This window comes from Equus quagga, chromosome 13 (assembly GCF_021613505.1).
Source record: "Equus quagga isolate Etosha38 chromosome 13, UCLA_HA_Equagga_1.0, whole genome shotgun sequence".
Taxonomy (NCBI): Eukaryota; Metazoa; Chordata; class Mammalia; order Perissodactyla; family Equidae; genus Equus; species Equus quagga.
In genome coordinates, this window is record NC_060279.1 from 100,385,295 (window position 1) to 100,391,294 (window position 6,000).

Below are 6,000 nucleotides of genomic sequence, written 5' to 3' on the forward strand. Positions count from 1 at the left end.
AGCTTCTGGGTTGGGCAACATGTGGAGACTTGGGGAGAGTGGCAAGCCCGGAGAGGGCATGGAAGGTTCATGCCCTTTCCCCATACTTTGCCCTTTGCATCATCTCTTCTCTTAACTTTGTTTCTCTGAGTTCAGTGAGCCGCTCCAGCAAATTAATCGAACCCAAGGAGGGGACTGTTGGAACCTCCAGTCTACTGGGCTTGCGACTGGTGTCTAAAGTGGGTGGGGTGGGTGGGTGGTAGTCTTGTGGGACTGAGCCCTTAACCTGTGGGATCTGACGCTATCTCCAGGTAGATATTGTTAGAATTGAGTTGAGTTGTAGGTCATCTAGGTGGAGCTGAAGAATTGCTTGGTGGTGTGGGGACCCCCGCCCCCCCCACCGGAAATGGGTGTGAGAATAGTTTAGTAAGGCTTATTTTTTTGGATAGTTTAAACATGAAAACAGCAGACAAGATTGGAAGTAAAGTGATTTAAAAAGTGAGGAGAGATTTTTAAAAAGAAGAAGGAAATTGTGATATTCAGGGAAGAGACAATGGTGGCCTAAACTGGTGTGATAGTAGTGGAGATGGAGAGAAATAGATGGATTTGAGATAACAGTTGGAGGGAAAAATGTTAGAATTTGCTGAAGGATTTGATGTAGGAAGAGGAGGGAGAATGAAAAGTGACGCTGAAGTTTCTGGTTAGATTTGACATGGATGCAAGCCAAAGAAACACGCAGATTGTACCTGCTGGGCCATTTTCCCCAGGAGAAGCCTGTTGGCATGGCAGACACCTATGGTTTCTGTCCTGAAATAACTTGTCAGCATTATCCAGTCTTGAGTTTGAGCCCTGCTAATGATTATCACAAGAGCTGTCCTTTCATATTATTTGTAAAAATGAAAGGGTACAGGGGTAGGTAACAGAGGAGTAAGAATATTTTCTGAAGATAGGACTTGGTGCTCTGAGTGGGATTAAAATCATTTGGGGATTGCTGGCATTTCTCAGAAGCGAAAGGATGAGAATCAGTTTCCCTAGTGCCACTGAGTCTATAGCCTTTCCACCTGAATTTCCTTAGACATGGAGTGTGTTTTTCCTGGTCCATTCTGTTCCAGAGTCTATACTGAGAAGTTCTCACTTCCTTCTCCCTAACTGTATTGCTTCCCTGTATTGATTACACCCTGAAATTCACTGTCTCTTCAATGGGAGTATTACCTGTTCTGACTTAATGAAATAACTGTAGGAATGCAGTGACTGTAGTAGAAAGTGCACAAGAAAATAAATTACAAGTTTTTTATTCTTAAAAATCAGTTGAGTTCTTAATTGGGAAATACTAGAAGCATTCCCATTAAGTCAGGAAAGAGGCAAGAATATTTATTATCACTACTATTAGTTAAGATTTTTTCTAAAAAGGTGCCAGCTAGAGCAGTTAAGAAAAAACTTAGAGGTAGAAAAAAGTTCTGAAAAGAGGAAGTAATATTATCACTAAATGCATGATTCCATAGGGAGTATGCAGGAAAGAAAAATGTTTATAATTTTTTTATCACCCTTTGAATCTGAAGGTGAGTTAAACACAGTCACTAATTATTAATTCATGCAAGAACTCTATTGATCTTTCATTCCCTACCGTTTCCATTCTCCTCCCACTGTAGACACTCATTCAGAATATCTTTACACTTAAAGGTATTCTTACAGAGTTGGATATTTAACATGCATGTACTTTTTTTTCTATATAAATAATATGTCTCCTATTCCTTCTTACATTTTCATTAAGCACCATGTTTTTACCATCCATCTGTCACTATGTAAACATTTATATTAGGGAATCAACCATATTTTACCTATCTACTCTTCCAGGGGATGGACACTCAAGTTAACTACCTCTAATACCTTACCAGCAAAGGGAATGAAACAAACATCCTTGTATATCCCTTATGGACCAGTTTGAGAATTTCTTGGGCATGGAATATCTAGGTCATAGGGTGTGACTTTGCTTGTCTGAGTAGTGCTAAATTCTCTCCAGGTTGTTTGTACAAGTCCACACTTCCACTAGCATTGCATGAGTGTTTCCATATCACCATACCTGCATGAGCACAGCACTACGTAGCTTTCTCATAGTTACTAGTCTAAAACGTCTAAAGTATTACTCTTTGTAATATTAATTTGCTCTTCTCTGATTGCCAATGATTTTGAGCTTCTCTGTAAATTGCCTGTTTATACCTTGTGCTCATATTTCTATTGGGATTGCTGTCTTTTTCTTGTTGATATGCAAGAGTTTCTTGTATATTCTAGATACTAATTCCCTGACAGCTTTAGACTCTGCAAACAATCCCCTTCTACATGTATTCTGTTTCTTATATTTGTTATTAAACAGAAATTCTTCATTTTAATATCAGTATTCTTTTCCCCTTGTGGCTTACTGTATTGTTATTTAAGAAGCTTTTTCTGCCCTATGTCATGAAGAAATTTTCCATTTTTCTCTATTAATTTGTAGTTTTACTTTATGCATTTAGGTCTTTAATCTATGGTAGAGTCCAATTTTGTATTTTCAAAAAACATATTCTTCCATAATTGCCTCTATCAGCTCTTCTCTGTGAGATAATATTTTTTCCCTACCCCTGGATGAAATGTTTGGCAGGTGTTATTACAGTCATTCTTAATGAAAAGTCCAGTGGACAAATTGGATAAGTCTCAATTTGCTAAATTAACTGCCTCATGCGTTGTTACTGATCAGTATTCCAAACTCTTCAAAATGAAAACTTCTCCCTTCCTAGAACTCAGTCTCATTTTTTAAAAATTGGGTTTCCTCTACATTTATTGCAGCTGCTAGCTAATCATTTAATTAATAACATTCGCAACTTAGCACCTCAGTCTTACCTAAAGATGGAAGCCTCTGGAAGAAGGAGAATGTGAGCAGCTTCTCTGTTTCCCCTCTGTGTTCTTCTCATCTTTTCCCAACTCTAGATTGTCCCAACCTCCCTAAAGTAGAAGCAAAGGAAGAGAAGGAAGGGAAGAGGCAGGAAAGAAGACAGTCTTACTTAACTCATACTGTTGTAATCAGTTTTTGGTTGTCTCCTACTTTGGTGCATATTCAAGGCAGACCTTTTTTCTTATTCTCAGATGCCTTTCTGGGTTTCTGAGTAAATTTTTGTTGGAGATATCTAACTGCAGGGGACACGGTGATGCTGGCACATCCCCTTCACAGAGGCCACTTAAAATCCTCGTTACCTCCAGGCATCTCTGGTGGATCAAATTGCCCCAGGCCAGATCCCTCCATGTTGTTCAAATCCAGTCACCAGGTGGGAATTGGGCTCCCTTCTCTCGTTTTCCCCCAGATGACCAGGGAAAAGGGGAAAGTTCTCCTAAGAACTCGTTCACAGCACTCCACTTTGGATCTTTGAGGCACTGGGATCTATAGGGTCAATTTGCTTGATTTGAGGAGAGGAGGAAAAACCCCCTGCTTTCCCCAGGGGGCTGGGAATGTATAGCACACCAACAACTTTTTCCAAAAGTAGTCCTGCCTCACAATGTATCTTCTTCATCCTCTGCAGTTTCTCAAATACCGTTGAGGTCTGTTGAACTGAGGGTGGCAAAACTGGTTTATATTCAGTTGTTAGTTTTCAAGTCTAGTATACATATCCAGAACCTCATTTTGGACTGTAGGGAACCTGGCGTGCATTGGGTTTTTTCCCTTTGGTTGCTCAGGACAAACTGATACAGAGAGAGTTCCATTTCAACATTCAGTTTATAAACTGAAAGCAATTTGATACAATAAGAGACTTCAAGGTGGTTGAGTATAAAAATAAATGCCAAAATCAATATACATGATATATATTATATGCACATTTATGATAACAACAAACAGGATTAAATTGAAAAAAATTAGAACCCTAGCAATGATAGACGGAAATATAAGTTACTGATGAATAAAATTAACAAGAAATGAGTATAATCTTATGAAGAGAACTTGAATACAGAGGCACCAATCAGAAAAGAAGCAAGTAAAAGAAGCATAGGATAGGGGCTGGCCTGGTGGTGCAGTGGTTAAGTTTGCACGTTCCGCTTGGGTGGCCCAGAATTTGCCTGTTCGAATCCCTGGTGTGGACATATGCACCACACAGCAAGCCGTGCTGTGGCAGATGTCCCACTTATAAAGTAGAGGAAGATGGGCACGGATGTTAGCTCAGGGCCAGTCTTCCTCAGCAAAAAAAGGAGGATTGGTGGCAGATGTTAGCTCAGGACTAATCTTCCTCAAAAACAGGAAAAAAAAAAAAAAAGCATAGGGTAGAAAGCCTCAAACTCCTAAAGATTTGAAAAAATTATAAAAATGTGATCCCAATCTGATAATTATTTTATGAAAGACAGGTTGTTTCTGAAGTTCATGTGGAAATGTAAATATGGCCAAATAGCCAGGAAAATTCTAAAAAAGACTAATTCAGTACACTCTACCATGTGTTTAAATATATTATAAAATAGCAGTATTAAAATAACATGGTACTGGAAAATGAGCAGATGGATCAGAGAAACTGATAGAAAGTCCAGAAATAGACCCAAATATAGAAGGAAATATAGTACTCTCTTAATGATAAAGGTCATATTTCTAATCAGTGGTGCACATATGGGTTATTTAGTACATGAATTATAATAAACTGAGTAACCATTCAGTGAGAGAAAATTAGATCCTTAACGTTTCATATCTGTTATTCCATGTTGGGTCAGAGATTTAAAGGTAAAAGAAGAGATCATAAAAATTCAAGAAATAATGTGGTAAAAAATTTCAATAGCCTCAGAACATAGAAATCTAGTCTAACATAAAGCCTAGAACCCATAAGAGAAAAGACTGATTAATGTTTTTACTTGGCAAATAATTGTAAATACTAAAAACTCAGAAGACAAATCATGAAGTGGGGAAATTTACTTGCAACATAAAAATAGCCATGTAAAAATAGCTAATTTTTAAATGAAACATGTACCCCAAATCCATAAGGGGGTGGGTAATAATCCAAAGGAAAACTGAGCAAGGAATATAGAGATAGTTCAAAGTACAAGAACTAAAAAGGGCTTTTCAGTATGGGTGTATTAGTCTTCTCAGGTTGCCATAATAGAATACCACAGACTGGGTGACTTCAATAACAAAAATTTATTTTCTCATTTTTCTGGAAGCTGGAAGCCCAGGATCAAGGTGCCGGCAGGGTTGGTTTCTGGTGAGAACTTTCTCTTTTCATTGAATTAAATTGGCATACAACATTGTATTAGTTTTAGGCCTACAACATAATGATTTGATATATGTGTGTATTGCTAAGTGGTTACCAGAATAAGTTAACATCGATCACCAAACGTAGTTACAATTTTTTTCTCTTGTACTGAAGAACTTTTTAGATCTACTCTCTTACCTGCTTTCAAATATACACTATTGTTCACTATGGTTACCATGCTATACATTACATGCCCAGGACTTATTTATTTTATAACTGGAAGTTTGTACCTTCTGCCCACCTCCACCCATTTCTCCCCCCACCCCTATAACCCCCTCCTTTGGCAACCACCAATTTGTTCTGTGTATCTTTGAGTTCAGCGTTTTTTTTGTTTTGTTTTTTGTTTTTTTAAGATTTCAGTTATAAGTGAGATCATGCAATATTTGTCTGATTTACTTTACTTAGCACAGTGCCCTCAGGGTCCATCCGTGTTGTTGAAATGGCAAGATTTCCTTCCTTATTATGGCTGAATAATATTCCTGTGTGTCTCTGTGTGTGTGTGTGTATCACAGTTTCTTTATTCATCAGTTAATGGACACTTAGGTTGTCTCCATGTTTTGGCTATTGTAAATAATGCTGCAGTGAATATGGATTACAGGTATCTTTCAAGATAGTGATTTTGTTTCCTTTAATAAATAACCAGAAGTGGAATTGCTGGATCATATGGTAGTTCTATTTTTAATTTTTTGAGGAACCTCTATACTGTGTTTTCCATAGTGGCTTATAGTAATTTACATTCCCACCAGCAGTGCACAAGGGTTCCCTTTTT